Genomic DNA, 19,754 nt, shown 5'->3' on the forward strand with positions numbered 1-19,754 from the left:
TCTTAAAGCCAATTTTCATAAGGTTGTCAAGATCTCCTGTGGACCTTATGTGGTGAGGAATGTTGGTTGCTGCTTTAATGTAATAAATGAATGGTCAAATGGTTAATGCAGTTGGGCCTTGACCTCATGTGGACATAATGCCCCCAGTGGGTAATGTGTCCACATGTCTGGTATGGGGAACACATATTCACTGCCTGTGGTCTGTTCTGATTGGCTATATGTTCCTAACTCATTTGGCATCTGACTTGATGGTGTTTTAGGAGCGCGTGTATCCCCCTTCCCCCACCGGCCATGTGTGTGTTTTTTGGGTCATGCTCCTTTGACCATTGTAATGCAACTGCACCTATCTGTGGGATTGATCTAGGGTATCCTACTCATGACCTATAAATCAGTAACCCTGGACCTGGCTCTAAGAGGTTGCCTGACTATGTATTTATGAGTCAGGTGATTTCGCAATGGACGATTTAGTTAACAATTAGCGATTTTGTTAAACAGGTGATAGAGTTCACAACATGCGATTTCGTTAACAGTGACGTGATTTCGTTTTCATCAATAAATGTATAGTTTTCTGTCATATCACAATCGTTTTCCATTATAACATTCCGCCTCTAGCTGATTCTTCAACTACACCATCTAACTTATGTATTTGTACTATTATTTTGTTAGGCTCCTGGTAGGCCCCTTGCTCTCTTTTTACTATGACAACCTTTCCACTGACTTACATTCTACATAATTTGAGGACTATGTTTTTAGCAGGTGATCCCCAACTGTAAAGTCCCACATGCCACTTGAGGCACAATGATCACTGTTAACAGTGATTTACACAATCCGGATAACCATCATGTGAGCTAGGAGGCCTGTTGGCCCATAGGAATGAATGGGAAGCCATTCCTTATTTGCGGCTCTGAATTTGCGAGTCGCAAATAAGGAATGAGTAGGAATCGCAAATATTAGCAGTTCCTACATACATTGCATTTTGCAAGTCTATAATAACGAATCGGTAAAATTCGCTATTATAGATTCGCAAATTGTAATGTTGATACAACTGCCCCTAAGTGTCTGCTGTAGTACTCAAGGGGTTTGTGCCCCAAGCGATACTTCTGCGTCAAGACTGCTGACATGACTCGCTCATCACTGTGGCTAAATAAGAAGAATTCCTTACTGTAGTAGGGTGTTCCTAGCAAGGTGAGCGTGTTATCTCTGTTTTTAGTTTACAGAAGGTATTGTGCATCTCAGGTGTCCATGTCAGCATCTCGTTGACGGTATTCACCTTTTTCATGGCCTCGAGTTGAAGATCCACTGCCGAACTTAATTGCAAGGCCCCAAGAATTTTTGCATGCTCCTTTTTAGGTTGAGGCTAGCTTTGCAGCGAGGCATGAAGTATTCAGTATAGCACGGAAGCTTCATGGAAGCTCTGCCCACTCTCCGCCCATCTTTTTATTGGCTTAGGTTCTAAATGCTTCCTTCCGATTGGTTATAGTCTTGTTAATCCCTCCCTATGACGGCCATGTCATCATTTGTAACCTTCCCTGGCTACTGGCCTGTTTACTTCCAACACTATTTTCTTCCCGTAAATCCCCCCCTCCCACAGTCCATGAATTCCTGGGGCCGCCTGCCCCACTCCCACTTTCAATGCAATCGGTCTAGCGTAAATGTGAGTGCTATTGCATTGCAAATGCTTGTTAACGAATGTCAGCGCCTGTAAGGGATGATCTGGATAGTCTTTCTTCTAGCTCTATGACTACAGGGCATTAGAGTCTCTAGAGACATTCTCTTACAAGATGGCTGCACCACTCTCTGCTTGTCAGAATTCAACAGTGAGGAGGGGAAGATGGGCAGAACTTTTGGAAACTGTGCCTGCTGCGTTTAACGAAACAGGAAAAAAGTTCCATGTACCTGCTTCGAATATCGTTTGCTTGTCGACTCAGAACAGGGAAACTGTGAGCCCACCTGTTCCCAGGCCAGTCATCCAGCCTTCACAACTCGGATCCGAATTCTTTGATTGTCCTTACGTCAACCTGGCTCGAGCCCTGTTAGGGCAGGTGTTGACACAAAGGCTGCCTGGTGAGGATGAACTGCGCAGCAGCATCGTGGAGATAGCAGCCTATCTGGGCCAGGGATGACAAGGCATCGCACTCCGTGGGTAGATGCCATACGGGCAGGAATGTGGCCATGTTCATGCCAAAGGGGATGATGTATGTTTACCAGATCTATGGTATTTCTACTGCTTGAACGTGTCAAGCCAGGGCGACGGGGCAGCCGTGCTACTGCGGGCGCTTGATCTGCTGCAGGGGCTGGACTGTATGCGGGAAGCTCGGGCTGCATGCCGTAGGCAGGAGGCTTGCAAGCCTATTTGGGACTTGGAGCTTTGCAACGGACATTCACAGACCTGTCAAACATTTGTCATAGACAAGAGCTTTGATCGCATGGACCTTAGTGCCAACATCGGCCCATACCCTAGCCCGCTCACAACAATTTCCCATAATAACAGACACCACACAATGTTTTGTTGGAGAAAGTTGTTGCAGCTTTATTTGCATAAACATTATGCCAACATGTTGGGTTATCTTACGGGCGATCCAGGGTCAGGCCGCCCCTCGCAACCGGCCCACCTGATGAGCCATAAACCCCCTGTGGTGTTAACCGCGGGGGTGTTGTCAATATTGGGGGAACGGCTAGCCCCTCCCCCCGGCGGGCCTCCATTCCATCCCTTACTCACGCCCCTCCCCACTACGGGGGGCGGAGCGTTGAAGGCAACCCCCGGTTGCTCAGGTCCACAACCGCCCGAAGGACTAACGGGGCGCAGTCACTCCTCCAGGATCCCACCAAGAATCTCCCTGGGGATAATTTGGCTCTCGCACCCTTACTGTGCTCCTGTAGAGGGTACCCTTCTGTACCTTCCAGCGTTGGATCGCCCTGTAACTCCGCCTGCAACACAAAGCAAAATAGTATTAGATAACTACCCCCCTGCTGCTCGACCGCCGGGTTTGCGGTAGGGAGGGAAAATAGCGTCTAGGCAGCACCGCTGATCGGGGTCAATGGGGGAGGATCCATCCACGAGGCTTACCAGGGATCAAAGAGTGCGCTAGGCCCGTGCCCCCAGGCCATAAACCCTTGGCTCCGCCCTTCCGCCACCAGTAGTGACATCACTGGGGACCCTCCAGGTCCCAGACACTAGACCGCTCCTTGGGGTCTGTGCCATCAAGTGGCACTAAGGGTGGCTGCCCTCTTAGGTGGCCCCCTTCAGTGGCCCGGGGCAGCCTGGCAAAGTGCCAACATCGGCCCATACCCCAGCCCGCTCACAACAATTTCCCATAATAACAGACACCACACAATGTTTTGTTGGAGAAAGTTGTTGCAGCTCTATTTGCATAAACATTATGCCAACATGTTGGGTTATCTTACGGGCGATCCAGGGTCAGGCCGCCCCTCGCCACCTGCCCACCTGATGAGCCATAAACCCCCTGTGGTGTTAACCGCTGGGGTGTTGTCAATATTGGGGAAAGGGCTAGCCCCTACCCCGGTGGACCTCCAGTCCACCCCTTACTCACGCCCCTCCCCACTACGGGGGCGGAGAGTTGCAGGCAACCCCCGGTTGCTCAGGTCCACAACCGCCCAAAGGACTAACGGGGCGCCGCCACTCCTCCAGGATCCCACCGAGGATCTCCCTGGGGATAATTGCCTCTCACACCCTTACTGTGCTCCTGTAGAGGGTATCCTTCTGTACCTTCCAGAGTTGGATCGCCCTGTAACTCCGCCATGGCTCTGGGTGTGGCCCCCGTCGCCCCAGAGCCCCCCCACCTTCTATTGTTCTTTTATTTACAACCTGCAGCTACCAACGCTTCCGCTAAATATAGCAGGAAGAGGTCCATTCCCACTTTGGATAGGTGTATGCCATCTTCTTCAAAGAACCCTGTGCCTTTTGCATGTAGCAACCCATGTCTGACAAAACCAAATCCTCTTTGCTCGTGAATTTGCGCATTGCGCTGTTCACCCGCCTGCGTGAGGTCTCCATTGCCTCCCCTGACCTTGCGCCCCGCCAAGATAGCCTCGGGGTAATTTCGGACCACCATAACTCACAAGTCCCCAGCAAGTTGCTCAATTCGCACAAAGTGCTCGTCGTCATGTGCAGCAGGCCCCCGCGCCCCAGGCAGATGTTTTACACATTGTTTATTATGTACACCACCCAAATTCTTCAAACATTGCAAACATGATAACACCGACTCCAGGTCGCACAACGGCACTTCAAAATTCAGGATCCGTGCCTAAACTTGCCTCTTAAGAACGTATGTAATTCTTCTAGCAACTTGACTCCCAACGCCCCACTTGTTTGATGTGTTCCACCGGCCTGCCTGGAAAGTCGTGGTTGCTGCCCCTATTCTATAGGAGTGGCTGCAAAAGCGCTTGCCCTGGACCTTGTTGCTTGCAAATTCCAAACACACCTCCATTATGCGCTGTACTTGGTATTTGGTCAAAGGTGACCCAGCAGCATGCATCAGGAGGTAACCCTCGCCAGGGGGGGCGCAGCGCCAGGTATCTCGCAATTAGGCGCACTGGGCAGTACTTGGCAACTTCCAACCTGTTTAACAATATAACTTTTCCTGCCCCTTCCTGGTCCGTTTTAGATCTCCTCAACCTTAGAGTCAGGACCTCGCCAGTCAGGACAGCATCCCGTCTGCACAAGGCTACTCCTAATGTGTCCTGTTTGGAACTCGCCACTAGCTCCCCCATTCTAAAACCACCAAAGAAAGCCAGCGCAAAAGTCGCAGAAAAGAGAGCTGCTTCAAAAGCGGAGTGAGTGGCCCTATAGACCAAGTGACCTACAGCCTGTTCATTCAGAGGCCTTCCTCGGCTCAAGCAAGGACATGTCCTCTGCTCCTCTGGACAGCAGTGCTGCCCAGCAACCAAAATCCCTTATCAGTTCTGCCGCACCTCAGGACTGAGAACTGTATCCGTAATGTCCCTGAACCTCTTTACTAACACTGCAAACTGTGCTCTGGAGATGTCCGTATTAGTGCTCCATCCCCTCCCTTTCAGCACTGTCAAGGCCCATCGCGCCATCCTGGGAATGGCTCACTCGCGCACCCTGCATACAGAAAGGCCTATTTATGTGTAGTCCATAACCTTGCATTTATTCCCGACAGTGTATCATGGTTCTGTTGAAACATAGTTAGCTTGACTGCCGAGTGCACATTGCTCCGTCCCGGATATGGTTTTCTCTACTCCGTTTCCGGCTGCCAAGCTGCTGACCTCACCCGCCCCAACCCTGGGGGAACTAAAAGAGGCTATACTGCTATCCATATAAGCAGCTGCTGTTGCTAATGATGGTCCCATACAGAACTGGCAAACTAGATGCTGTACTATATCATTTACACAGGGTGCAGCACCCCTTGGCCCATCACTTCAACTTTATAACCCAGGAGCAAGCCTGAGCTGGCTACCCCAGGTCCATGCTCCACATTCCTTACTTTAAGGAGCTCTGCCCAACGGAGCATACGTCCCACAGAACTGACCCATTTGTATCCCACAGCAGTGTGTCAAAAGAAGCAAACCAGGCCCCCTTTAGGGCTAAAAGGATGCACCTTGGCGGGCCCTAGCCGCGCTTACGGAAGTCTAGACTTGACAATACCGTTGCCCCTGTCCACCTGGGCAGGCCCTCTCCGCTGCTGTGTGCAAACCCTATAGTGTGACACAAGTACTGACCTTCTGATAAGTTCTGGAGAAGATCCCTCGGCACCCCCCTAATGAAAACCATACCAGTCTGCTGCCCATCTCCCCTTGTGGTTACCCCTCCTGTCACCTATGAGCTGAGGCCAGCAGATGCATAGGTACTTGAGCACAACTGGGGCTGATGTGTAAGGGGGCATGGTAATTGCACAACCGCTACCCTTAACACTGCTTCTACTCTCGCCCACAAGAAGTCAGATCCAGGTTGTTACCTGCCCCCCAAGAGCACTTAACCAGGAACAGCATTCAGGCTCCGAGACCGGAGTACCCTTGACCATTCCTGCTTCCGTTCCCACCTGTCCTTCTCAGAGTGATGCCTATGTACTTGATCCGATTGTCTTGAAATTCGAAAACAGGTTACACTCCAATCCTGGACGTGCTGACCCAGAACCCCACACACTGGCCCGTGTGTTCTTCCCATGTTCCTGCTCTGAGCCCTGGCAGGCCAGCTTGCTAGGCGTGTTTTGACCCTTATAGAATGAAACCCGTACATTTCTGGAAGAAATAACAATCCATGAAAACAGCCCCTCACCAGCATTGACAGGTAAGCCTATGGCTCGCTCAATTGCCTGGGTCAGAGCCCCTTACTTGCGCACCAGTTGCTGTACAAACGAACACATTCCCTTATTGCACATGGAATGCGTGATATGCCCGGATACACCTGTCACAGGGGATGCAAAATTTGCCCACACTCTGCCACTGCTTACAGAGAGACACCCCGATTATTGCCCAGTAAAACAACAAATTGCCCAGCTGCATCAGTTGTTTTACAATATACATCCAATTATTGCACAGGGGCTACCTATTATGCGCAGACTCACCAGTTAACTACTAATGTATTATTTCCATGGGGTGTAACCTGCGCGCCCCACAACAGGGACAGTAATGACACCTGGGGAGAACCTGGGAATAATTAACAATCAGAGGGGGGAGAGAGAGAAATCAGAATGGATTCATTCTCCCTGGGAATATTTAAATAAACAGTTAGAATCCACTCCTTGAGATTAAGGATGTCTCCTCCACAGTGGGGAACACCTTTATGTTTTTAGGTCCCCTCACACACCAACAGGGCCCCTTGGTGTCATTCTTCATCATCGGGGTCATCGTACCCCTCTACGGGGTACGGCGTGCTGCGACCTACGGGGACGTGGGAGCACTTGTTAGACTATGTGTGGTGTTGGTGAGGGGGTATTTTGAATAAATGTGAGTGTATCGTGGGGTTTGGGAAATAGTGATAGTTAAAAAGAAACTGGCTCGTGGGGTGACTAAAAATTATTTAATAAGCCCCCGGGCTGGTGCTGTTAAAAATGGGGGTGGGAGGTCACTAAGCTGACAATGTGCATTACCTCCTTTTTGTGTGCTTCGACATGTTTCGGTGCCAGAAGCACCTTCTTCAGGACGGGGTGCACAAATCCTCACCTTACTCACGTTTCTCTAACTAATACCAGAATTTTCTAATAAAAGTGAGGAAAAATTACAGTGCAGGTAAAAGTAATGTACCTAGCAAAAAAAGACGTTGTCAATTGATCAACTGTTTTGGAGTTGTAGATAAACCTCATGAGCCAAAACGTCAGGATCTGGTGTGCTAACTAGCACGATTTCTACGAGGAAATACCTCCCGATCGATCCCTACGTGGCTCCGGTGATAATCACTATTTGTGCCGGGGTTGGACTATTTAGCACGTACTGGGCATGCGCAGAGCTCAGCACCGACGAACCCTTGGACTCTGCAGCCGCAGGGGTGGCCAGCTCTGTTTCGTCCACTGGTACGTCTTTTTCACCCGCACCGGGCAGCCGTGCCTTGCTACTTCCTTTGTCCGCAAGCGGCGCACCCTGTGTAGTTCCTGTGATCGCCTTTGACCACTACAGACACAAGACTTACCATTGTGCTATAGCTTCTGGTGCTAATAAGCCCATAAACCCATCACCTAGACACAGCTGCAAATGTGCGTTTCCAACCATAGCAATTTGTGCCTCTAAGCTATTCATATCCCAAATGATATGTGCAACCTGATTACATGTAAAGCGCTAAAAGCCAGATGTTTCAAAGGGTTTTGCCCATTCTGTGCCTATGGGGAAATGTTTTGATACATATGGCCCTAAGGCACCTATGGGTAAAGTTCCCGCTATTTAAACTCCATTTAAGCTAAACTCAGCACTGCCCACGTCGCGAGTGAAGCAGACGCCGCAAAATTGCCAAAACATATGGAAGCGCTCATACCCCTACGGGCTAAAATTCGCGCTGCATACAATAAATTTCACGTCATCGTTGGCCCGCTCAGCAGTCCCCACCCCGGCAATGCCTCCGCCCGCCCCCCCACCCATGCCTGCGCACATTGGCCCAGGCGACCAGTGAGGGAAACGCACCCCTTCCCCCAAGAGCCCAGAACCAACTAAGCCAACCGCAGATGAGAGCAGCCCAGGGCGCGCCCGCGACCCGCCTTTGAATAGGACGAAGTGGGCAGGAGCAGGGGAGTAGGCCGCAAGAGCACACAGGGGCCCAGGTCCCCGGCCGCCACCAAGCACCCCCGCGATAGGCTCCCGCGTGATAGGCAGCCGTTGCAGCAAACTCCGGGGCGGCCTGCGCCACGAGCCATGCGGTTGAGGAGGGGGGAGGCCACCCCACCAGCCCGACCAGAGGGGCAGCGGCAATCCCGGGGTACGCGGATGTATCTGGCTGTACGCAAGACTGTTGAGCAGTTTTCCACAAATAAATCTTTTTTCACCTGGCAAAGGCCTACTGACGAGAGTCACAAAGAGCAAACAAGACATCTGCATTTACGTCACATTAAGTAAAAAATGTCAAAGCACATGGGCTTCCATTTAACATTTGAGAGTAAAGCTTCAAAGTGCTGAAGGATGCATAGGCCGCCTCTGCCGTCCTTTGGTCCTACATCGGTGCTAATTATGCGGAGTGTACGGGGGGCCCAGCCCCGCGGCAGAGCCCACCACCTCGTGCCTTCACAAGTGCCCCCCAAAGCCCGGGTGCGCCGCACACCCACCCGGGGCCAGCGAGAGGAGAGCCGCTGGGCCACAGGGCACACCATCCATGAAGGGGGGCAGCCGCGCCAAGGGACACGGCAACAGGGATGCGGCTGAGGGGCGGAAAGGCACCAGAAAAGCAGGGGCAATCCAGACAGAAGCCACACTCCCCCACCCAGAGACCAGCAGGCAGAGGGACGGCCGCTCCGGGGCCACACCGCACCGCCACACCACCACAGGCCCCCAATCCGGCCATAAGAAAACCATTCAATCGCCAGAGCTCAACAACCTCTCCCCCCCGAGACCCGCAAGACAAAGGCGACCCCGACCCGAGGCAACACCACAACGGCACCCCGGCCCCCACCCGCCCCGGATCACAGCCCCGCGACCACCACCCACCTCTCGCCCCCAATCGCGCAGCACATGGCCAGCCAGAAGAGCAACCCACACCCTGCCAGGCAGCACCCGGAACCGAGGACCCAGAGGAAGAACCCAGGGCAGGGAGGGAGGTTGAGGGACCGGGGGAGAAACCACTCACCTCAGCAGAAAACAGCGTCCGGGCAGCACCGCTCATCGGGGTCAAGGGGGGAGGATCCGTCCATGAGGCCGACCAGGGATCAAAGAGGGCGCCAGGCCCGCGACCCCAGGCCATATACCCCCGGCCCGCCCTTCCCCCGCGGAAAATGACATCACTGGGGACCCTCCAGGTCCCAGACTCTAGACCGCTCCTTGGGGTCTGTGCCATCATGTGGCACTAAGGGTGGCCACCCTCTTAGGTGGCCCCCTTCGGTGGCACGGGGCAGCCTGGCAGAATAGTGACCCAGACACTTGGGTGGAATCTGATCAGGACCCGCAGGCCTCTATAGTGAGCGCACCCGTATTTGGGATCGGCACCTCCGCTGGAGAGTGGGTGACCAAAGCCTTACATTTCTATCTACGGGGCAATCACATTGTGAGTGTACGGAACAAGAGCGCCGAGCAGGAGAGCAGCTAGGGAGCGGCGCGCCTACAGGGAGGATGAACATCTTATAACTTACTGTAAACAGTGAAAATAATTCATAATATTGACCAAGGGGAATCCTATGGAAATACCGTTTACAACTTTACTGTTACATCGCCACTGTTAGAAGAAAAAAAGTTAACATACGTTTTTTTTTATTGCATTCAGCAACCCAGCCTTTGGGTTCCAGGATTTTAAATAAATTGGCCCATTATTTACCACTGCCTATCAACCGCTAGGAACACTCCTAGGCCTCTCCCAATGTGTCCTAAGCTTAAGGCGACTGATGGCGTACAAAGTTAACCTAATAATGAATCTACCAGGCTGTCACAAAATATACTGGCCACTAGGTTTCCGGCCATATATTCTTAAAAGAGATCTCTCCCGTGCCCTATTGCAGCTAGACCAGCACTGAACCTTGTGGAGAGCTGTATAAGAGCAGCATGTGTACTTGGTTCTCAGACTTATTCACACGCTTATAATATGTGCCCCTGCAACGGGTGAGTAATGTTGTACCCTGGTGGGTACCGACTGCAGTGATCTACGGGATAGTTGACAAACTAAGGGCTAATTAACTTTAAAATGCAGCACACTCGAACGTCTTTCAGTTAACAGTCTTGGTTGTAACTTTGAATCTCAGCTATCTACAAATTCAAGCAGGCATGGGACCGCTCCACATTAAAATGTGGTGTGTTTTGTTGCGATGTATGGATGCTCTGCATCCGCTATTTTCATATCAGGTTTCAGAATGGCCCTCAATTTGGTCCGAACCAACAGCTACAGCAAATTGATTTTACATTTCTATCACGGTTCTTTGAATGATCATTCTACTTTGTTCGAGCTCACCCCTCAGCTGCATTTACTGCAGAATTAGTCTGGAAAAGTGTTGAGCGGATGGGGTTTTTAGTTTTAGTTGCATCATCTCAATATAATATTTGTAAACCTGTGTTTTTATTTTAATTGTTTAAACACAACCCACACTTTTTGTACAATTTATCTGTTGTGCCCCAGGCTTTTTTTTCAATAACATAAATAATTTTCATTGATGTCAGGTTTGTCACTTAAATAACAGAAAAGCAGAAATCTCTTGCATACTGTATTTCGAGAAATTGGTTTTAGTAACATTGTTGTATGAATCCTAACCATGATTAGTAAATGAGTATGTGGATTTCCAAATGCCCAGGTTGTAGCACAATGTTTGTGAAGGAGAAGGCTCCCAAAGCATTTTGAATTGCCAATGACTTTGTTTTTTAATGTTTTAATTTGTTTATTAAAAGATCCTCAAAGGAAAGGTATTAAAGCAAACTGCTTAACACCTCGCCAGTAGGTCATTTTCGACATGAATTTGGCACCCCAAATGAAATGGTACCTTGAATAACAAATGATCATTCCCATCTTAGCATAACCCTACAATAAACTTAATGGTTCTCAATGAGCCCTTGTAGAGAGGGGCACAACCAGGATTAACTTGTTAGTATGAATGTCTCTTCAGACACCTTCCCAGAGATGCAACACCTATGACTCACTGGATCAAGGACCTTGTTGGAGTTCCCAGGAAGGACTTCACAAATCTCAGAAGTCTTCCTCAGAGCCCTGTGTACCCGTTAACAGATAGTCTAGTGTCTCGATTTTGTTTCTTCGGGTTGCACAAGTTCCTTTAGAGTCAGGTCTCCACTGCTCCACTCTTTCCATCTTTTCTATTGCCAAGACTCTAAAAACAGTGTCAAGTTTTCATTCTACGTTTTTAACTGCAACTTAAATGATGCTTATTTCTTCTTTCAAGTTACTGTGAAGAACGTTATTACAATGTAGCAAGGTTTTTCATCCTGAGTCATAGCTGTGTGCCATTAGCACATTTGGTAGTTTTCTTCTTAACTGCCGTGAGGTCCAACACTCCTCTCTGCAACGGAAAATTCCCTTCCTCCATGCCAGGACAGTTGGGGGTCAATAGGCACCTGGAAACAAGGGCTATCTTAGGAGGCCGCATTCAGCCAAGCCATCTTTTTCCACTGCTAGGACTGCAGAAGGCATGGTAGTCAAAACGTGAACCCCAAACCCAGCATGACTACTAATGCATGGTTCACAGCCCTCTGAGCAGTGCGGGTGAAGCATGAGCCATTGCTTAGGTGAAAAATAATTTCAGTCTCGCCCTGTCACCTCATTCTCAGGCCTAGCCTGGTTCACCATTGCTTTTGCTATGCCACACACAGCAGTCCCAGGTTGCGCACCTATACCTGGTCCACAGAAGTCACTGGTGCGTCCCCTCTCACCTTCAGGGAATCAACCTTCAGTGATTTGGCATGAGTGACCCATTCAAATGTGGGCAGGTCTCTGGGTGACTGCTGGGCTGCATGTGGAAAGCCTCAATTTAACATATCTGCTGAATTTCTTTCTTCTTGCTGTTGATCTTAATTGTGCATGTCTTGTGCTGTCTTGGTCATCTGCATGCCCTGAGCCATGATAAGGCAGCATCTTAGCCCTTGACTCTAGTGCCAGGAAAGGCATTTGGGGGGGTGCGGGCCGGGGGGGATGTCTCATGGCTGTGATCTATTAGCTGGACTGCCAAGCCTGTCATTGGTTGCAGGTGTTCATTAACTGCAGGCCCTCTTCCACAGGCAACAGCGGGCTCTCTGCCAATTTGACCACTCTCCCTCAGCCAGCAGACATCTTTATTAGTCATAGAATAAACATTCTCTCTGCATTGTTTCAAATGACCATATGCTGATCTTCGCAGATATGCAGACAGGTATTCTTTTTGATGGGCAGGCAATAACGCACATTGGGCCAGATGTAGGTGGCTAAATACCGGTCGGCAACGCCGAAATTCGGTAAATTTCAGCTTTATCTACCGGTATTTAGCACTGTGCGATGTAGGTGACTCTAAACTTACATGCAAAATAAGGAATCCCTAAATAGCGATTCCTTATTTTGCTCTTGCATTTAACCCCTTCCATGCTGATGACGGAATCGCTCCGTCATCAGCTACAGTTGAGCTGTGCTGATGACGGAGCGGTTCCGTCATGGCCCGGCCGCCGCGCCTGCGCGGCGCTGATTTCGCGCCTGCGCGGGCGTTCTAAAGAGCGGGGCGGGTCATGACGGAACCGCTCCGTCACCAGCACAGCTCAACTGTAGCTGGTGACGGAGCGGTTCTGTCACCAGCATGCGGCGGCCGCGCGGCCGCCCCGCCCCTTTAGCGCTGCGGCGGAATAGCCGCCGCAGCGAAGGGGTTAAGGAATCAGAAATACCGATTCCTTAAATGCAATGTAGATAGCACTAAAAACAGTGCACCTCAGCCTTAAGGAATCGCTATTTACTACCAACTCCAAGTTCGTTGTAAATAGCGATTTACTTACAAAAAGCACTTTTTTGCTTTTTTGTATGTGCCATGTGGCACACATCCATGCCCTTAGGGCATGTATTTGCGCCACATGTGCACACCTGCACATTTCAGGGGTGCAACAGGGTGTCCTTTGGACACCATGGCACCCTTGAAATACCTCCCGCTATTAACGATTCGGTAATACCGAATCGCTAATAGTGAATGTCTTCCCTGTCATTTCTATGGGCCTCCTGGCCCATAGGAATGAATGGCTAGGTATTCCTAATAAAGAATCGGTATTACCGATTCCTTGTTAAGGAATGTTAAGGAATCGATAATATTTTAGCGATTCCTACCACCTACCTACATTGCATTTACCGATTCCTTAATAGCGATTCGGTAATAATCGCTATTAAGAAATCGGTAAATGTAAGTTACCTACATCTGGTCCATTGTTCTTTCATCCACTGGAATTTGCAATTGGAAAGATTGTGTTCAACCTCACCCCTCCCCCAACTAATACCATGATAAGCTGCATCAAACAGGTGAGTAATTGTTAATCAGGACTAGCTGCGCAGTGGCCAGGTTTGAAAACCAATTTTAAGCTATCTGAGTCATTTTCAAACAAATTTTTTTTTCCTATGGCAGAAAGAATTCCATGGCTGCCCTTCCTCTCGCCATTAAATGTTATTGTAGATATTGAATCATTATTGTGGTGCCAGCTTCTGGACATCAAGTAGTGTACTTTACGTCAACCAGCCAGGTTATGAAAGACTTTTTTGTCCTCACTTTCATGAGAGCAGTGTCATTTCAGGGATTGCATGACAGACAGTAGCGGTCGGTGGATGGAGTGCTGCCGACCGCTACTGATGACAGAGATCACACACACACCAGTTAGCTACTCCTCTTTCAGAGGTCATTCAATTCTGTCAATTGGGTTCCTTTTTCTCTGGTGTCTTAGAGTTGTTCCTAATTAATGGACTCAAACCTGAGCACCAAGTAAACTCCTTTAGCACACAATCTTCAGGGTAGCAAAGCAGATCGACCCAAACCTTACTCGGAGAGATGGTAAATGGTTACATAGAACCCAATACAGCATCAAATAGCATACAATAAATCATGTTCCAGCAAGGGATTTTCTTGAGATAAGAAAAGTATCATATAATTATACTCAATACTGCACTTCTAATAACGCTTATGAAGATATCTACAGTTTGAGTGGGGTCATTCATTGTTAGTTTGTTTGGAGAATATTGAGCTTCTACGCCATTAATATCCGTTCCAAGCCAAGACGCATGTTACACATCTGAGATTTCATCACATCTTAAGAACCCAACCATTTCTTACAGAGACATGTGGAATTGTCTTGCCGAAACATCACGTTAGCTATCCTGGAACGGCATTCTTTGCGGCACTGCTATCATCCGAATAAGCCTGGTGGAAAATGTTAAATTATCTCCTTTGTTTTCCAATGTGCTACTGACATACTTTCATTCTTCTAGGCCAAATGCATTTTTAGGTCGAGCATTCGAAACCTCTTGTATATACTTTAGTATATACTTTAGTATATATACTTTAGTATATACTTTAGTATATACTTACATGTGTATGTACTTTGTGGGCTCTGGAGATCAGCCCTAGGACTTGTTTGCTTCCGCGTAGGTACTTAGTTTTATTTCTATTCAACTGCCTATATTTAACTGTCTTGATAGAAAACGACCAGCAGAGGTCAGCAACATTCCAGAATTGCTTTCTGCTGAGGGCCTTTCTCTTCAGAATCACTTTAGCATTCTCTAGATTTCAGTCCATTGAAACTGTCTTCCACGAGCACCCTTAGACAATAATATTTTTTCAAATCTTGTATTTTCAGTGATATGAACACCAAAGGCCCTGCTTTTATATTAAAAACATAGCTTTGGACTAAACCATTTCCCGTGGCAAGGCAATATTTTTCTCCATGTGTTCCCATGCCTGGCGTGTCACGCAGTTTGGTCCTTACTTTTCCTCCATGTCAAAGAACAGTAGATGTTTCAGCACCCAGGCTAATGTGCTGCAGAGCTAAATACTTATACGGTCCCAAAATCGAGACCAATTGCATTGCAAATGCTTGTTGTTTGCAGTGGTGGCATAGCCCTAATGGTGCAGGTTCTGGGGTGATCTGTCGACCGGCTGCTGGGATCAGTTGGCCTAAATAGTTAACCTCCTGCTGTACATACTGCACCTTCCCCTTCTCCACTTTGTAGCACCTTTCAGCAAGTGCAATAAGGAGAGCTATATTTGTCCTGGTGACATACTTCTTAGGAACGGGTGAATATCAGAATGTCATCTGCGTATTGAATCAGGGTGCTACTCTCAATTCAATTCAAGAATCTTTATTCGGTGATTAAAAAAACACCATAAAAGCACACATACATATACATAGATAAAAAAGCATTAAATATTAATCTAGATCCTTGTACATAAATAATACAATAAAAATACCAACATACAGGGCCGTGAGTTTTAAAATAGAGAGTCCCAAGTCTTTCATTCCTCTCCCCTTGTCATCCTTAGTCGGACCGCAACCTTGATAAAATTCATAACGCAGCACAAGGTTAGCGGGTCAGAAGCTTTTTGCAAAAAGACTAGTGCATCCCTGGCGTGTTCCAGTTGGGCTTTTTTAAAGATATTTACTAGGAATCTGCGCCTGGGCATAGAAAAATAGGGACAAAGCAAGATAAAATGAAGGGAATCCTGCGGAGACCGATTGTCGCAGCCGCAGGGTCCCTTCTGCTCAATTGACGTGGTGAAACCTGCTGGTGAAGCCAACATAAAGGGAAGTAAGTTCAATCTGAGACGACACATAAGAAATCTATCCTGTGTATTATGCACAAGATACAAATAGGGCTCCATACCCTCCACACTCTTCACCAGATTATAAGCCCTCACAGACTTTTTCTCTCCTTCAGCCTCAGCTCGGCATTGGGTTTTCCGCTCTAGGAAAATTTCCCCTACTTGTTTCTTGTGCTGTGCTGTGATGGTTGTGGGGTTCCTGAAGAGGTTTCCAAACCCTAGATCCTCAAGGGTGTTTCTCACATATTTAAGCCAGGGGATGCGCATGCAGTGAGTCCTACCTAAGCAGTCCAATAGAATTTCTCTGCTTAAGTGCGCGTCTGGATTTACCCAGATTTTTAGCCAGGCCACAATTGGCCTAAGTTTTAACAAATCGACCAGGTATGGCCTCCCTAGCTCCCTGTGAGCTATGAATCCAGCAGTACTGGGTGGTGCCCTCAGGATAGATTTCAGGTGTCTGTTTTCTTCCTTTTCAATTCTAGTGGTGTTCACAAAGCCCCAAACTTCTGCCCCGTAGCTTACTTTGGAGCATGTTATGGAGCCGTACAAGTTCATCACCTGTTCCGAACTCCATCTGCCCAGCCTCCTGCCATATCCAGCTATTGCCCCATTAGAGGCAATCATTTTGCTACAACGTTCTGCCACCAAGGAGTTAAATTGAAGAGCACCATCAAAGGTTACTCCAAGATAGGAGAACGTTTTAACCTCCTCTAAACAATGGGTGCCTATTGTGTAAGAGAATTTAGAGGAAGGTTTTTTGCCTGCCAGGAGCACGTATGATTTGCCTAGGTTGACAGATAAGTCCAGGTTACTCATGAACTTGACAAACCCATCTATCAGGATTTGTAGGCTTCGGGGTGTGCGTGCAAGCAGGACCGCGTCATCTGCATAAAGCAGGACAGGGATATGCCGCGTCCCGACCCTTGGGGAGTCTGCCTTTAAGCCCAAAAGAAACTGCTCCAGATTGTTAATGTACAGGGAGAACAAAAAAGGGGCAAGAATACAACCTTGTCTGACTCCACTTTTACATGGAAAAGAGTCAGACAATCCACCCTCCCTGTTAAATCTAACCTTAGCCGTAGTGTCACTATGCAGCTCTCTCAATATGGTGATTAAACCACTCTAGATCCCCATGTCTGACATCATGTCCCACAACTTCCCTCTATTGACGTGATCGAATGCTGCTGCCAGGTCCATGAATCCCATATAAATGGGTTCGTCACTGGCCAGAGTATATTTGGCAGTCAGCATATATAGGTTCAGGCATTGGTCACTAGTGGACCTCCCTGACCTGAACCCATATTGAGTGTCCGAGAAGATGTTGTTCTCTTCGGTCCACTCGGACAGTCTGTTCAGAATTGCCCTTCCCAGAAGTTTGGCCGAGACGTCAATCAAGGAAATAGGCCGATAGCACTTGGGATAGTCCTTGTTGCCCTTTTTGAAGATTGGTACAATGATCGCTTTAGACCATGATGGGGGGAGACCGCAGGTGATAGCAGTGTTTAAGACCCTAGTCATCAGTGGGGCCCATAGTTCTATATTGCTAAGAAACAGGTCAGGGGGAATTCCATCCGGGCCCGGAGCTTTGTTCTTAGTTAGACTCTCCATCCCTGCCGTGATCTCCTTAAGAGTAAATACTACCGGGGGACCCTGACAAGGGGTTACTGATGGCTCTACCTGGGTGCCCGGCTCATGGTTATACAAACTCCTAAAGTGGGTAACCCACTGCTCCGGGAGGATGTTAGCTCCTATCTCCGGAGAATCATTTTCTTGAAATGTCGGTTTATTAATGATTCTCCAAAACCCCGCTAGGTCCTTTCTTTCCCCTGCCTCTCTCAGATCTGCCCATGCTTCTGCCTGCAGGGTGAGTTTCCTCCTTTTAGTCTCTTTTTTATATTTTTCTCTGCACGCCCTAATTTTTTGTGGATCCCGTGGTTTTGACTTAAGAGAGCATTTCAATTCCCTCAGTGCCTTAGAACAATCTTTATCAAACCACCGGGGATTGACCAGGTTACGTGTGGGCACACTGGACCTTAGTAGTCCATCGATCAGGTTAGCAATATGGTCGAACGCTTCTAGTAACCTTGGTCCCTGGACTTCCAGATCCAGACAGTCATTTGTGGCCAGCAAACCCTTATCACTCAAGTTTTTATAGAACTTTACCCCATCTATTTTGGATCATTTCGGTCTCCTGCCTTGGTCGGTGACCCTCTCCTCAATTAAACGATGGACATTGGATCCAGTACCCGCCCTATACAAGAGCGTTAAGACAAGCGGGTTATGGTCACTGAAGCTGTTCCAGTCTATCCCTACACTGATTACTTTGTTAACCAGGGATCTCGAAACCAGGATATAATCTATGATAGATGAGCAGCCCCTGCCCTTAAAAGTTGGTGGGAGTGTACCATCCGACTGTGGGTCTATCATATTAATGGTGTGCTCTAGGTCGTACTTAAGCCGAAGCAACCTAAGAGCCGACCCAGTAGGCGAGTGAGAAAAATGCGGCCCCTTCTCAATTGGGCATTGTGCCCAATCTGTATTTGCTTTGACCAGTGCCGGGCAGAGGTGACAATTAAAGTCCCCCACCACGAGCAGCCCGTGAGACGGGCCTTTAATCTGGGATGTGATTTCTTGTCCTAACCTATGATCGAGTTCAGTTAATACCGGGGTATGGTTATTTGCTAACTTAGTGTTATAGATGTTAAAGACAGAGAATCTTAACCCCTTTCCATGGAACCGAACTGCCTGGATCCCATGTGAGGTCCAGTCTGGGAAGGACCAGGTGCCCGGGAGGTCTAGATCTACATAGAGGGACAAACCGCCCATTGCTCTCCCTGAGCTGGATTTTCGGGCGGGAACAAAAAAGCACTTGTACCCCTGCAGGTGGTAATTATTCTCCACAGCCGATGTTTCCTGTACACATATGATATGAAATTTTCTGATGAAATCAACCCATTCCTTGTTGTTGATTTTACCCGCTATACCTGCTACGTTCCAAGAGATGAGTCTCACACCCTCTCCACTCCGTTCGGCACCCCCCTGGGCCCTTGGTCTTATTTCCCGCATTGACCCTTGTATTGCCATCCCATGTCCCCCTCCTGTACTATCTATAACTATTGCCTTAGGTACAGCAAACTTAGGTTCCCCCACATCAGCCACTAAGGTTTGTTGAGCCTTAGGACTTTGCTCCTCCAACACCTCTACCAGAGCGCCCTTTTCTGTACAACCCTGGGGGACAATATCTGTTTGTCAATCGACCCCCTCTAGGCCATTCAGGCAATTGAACCGGTTATAGGTATAAAAGGGTTGTTCTGGTCGGCCAAATGTCGGCCTAGGGTTAAAAGCCTGGTGTCTCCCCCTCCTACCAACCCTCTCCCAGCTGTCATGAGTTTGGGGTGGCTGAAATGGGGCTGGGGCAATGGGAAAAAAGAACGACACATGGAGGGTTTGGATGGTAGATTCCCTAGATCTATTTTTCCCTTGACATATATAGGACACCGTTCCTGTATCCCTAAAACTCACCAATATACAATCCCCTATGATGGATTTTTGTGTTCTCCCCACCCATGGTACCCTTCTTACCATTATGATTTCATTATTGAAATGTGTCGGGAGGGGTCTGTTTTTGTTTAACCACTTAATTACCCTACTTTTCAGGGCACAGAAATCCTCAGTTTCACCTTCCTCGAGTGGGGGGACACCCGCCATGACTACAGTGAAGGCGTTAGTCTCTGGGGGTAGATTAGGTCTACGTGGTCTCAGGGTGAGCTTCATTAGAGGGGTCGGGGTGATATTATCTGCCGGCTGTGCCGGAGGTACAGGTCCTGGCGGAGGGTTGGGCATGTTGGCATTAAGGGGCTTAGATGATGCAGGCTTTGGATTTAGGGGTTGTTG

At 48.5% G+C, this 19,754-nt stretch overlaps 1 pseudogene; it reads left to right on the forward strand.

Moving 5' to 3' along the window:
• The first annotated feature begins 1,781 nt into the window (after positions 1-1,781).
• On the forward strand, positions 1,782-9,703 carry LOC147712625 (DNA-3-methyladenine glycosylase pseudogene; annotated as a pseudogene).
• Positions 9,704-19,754: the final 10,051 nt, after the last annotated feature.

Source organism: Lissotriton vulgaris, chromosome 5, assembly GCF_964263255.1.
Source record: "Lissotriton vulgaris chromosome 5, aLisVul1.2, whole genome shotgun sequence".
In the NCBI taxonomy this organism is placed as follows: domain Eukaryota; kingdom Metazoa; phylum Chordata; class Amphibia; order Caudata; family Salamandridae; genus Lissotriton; species Lissotriton vulgaris.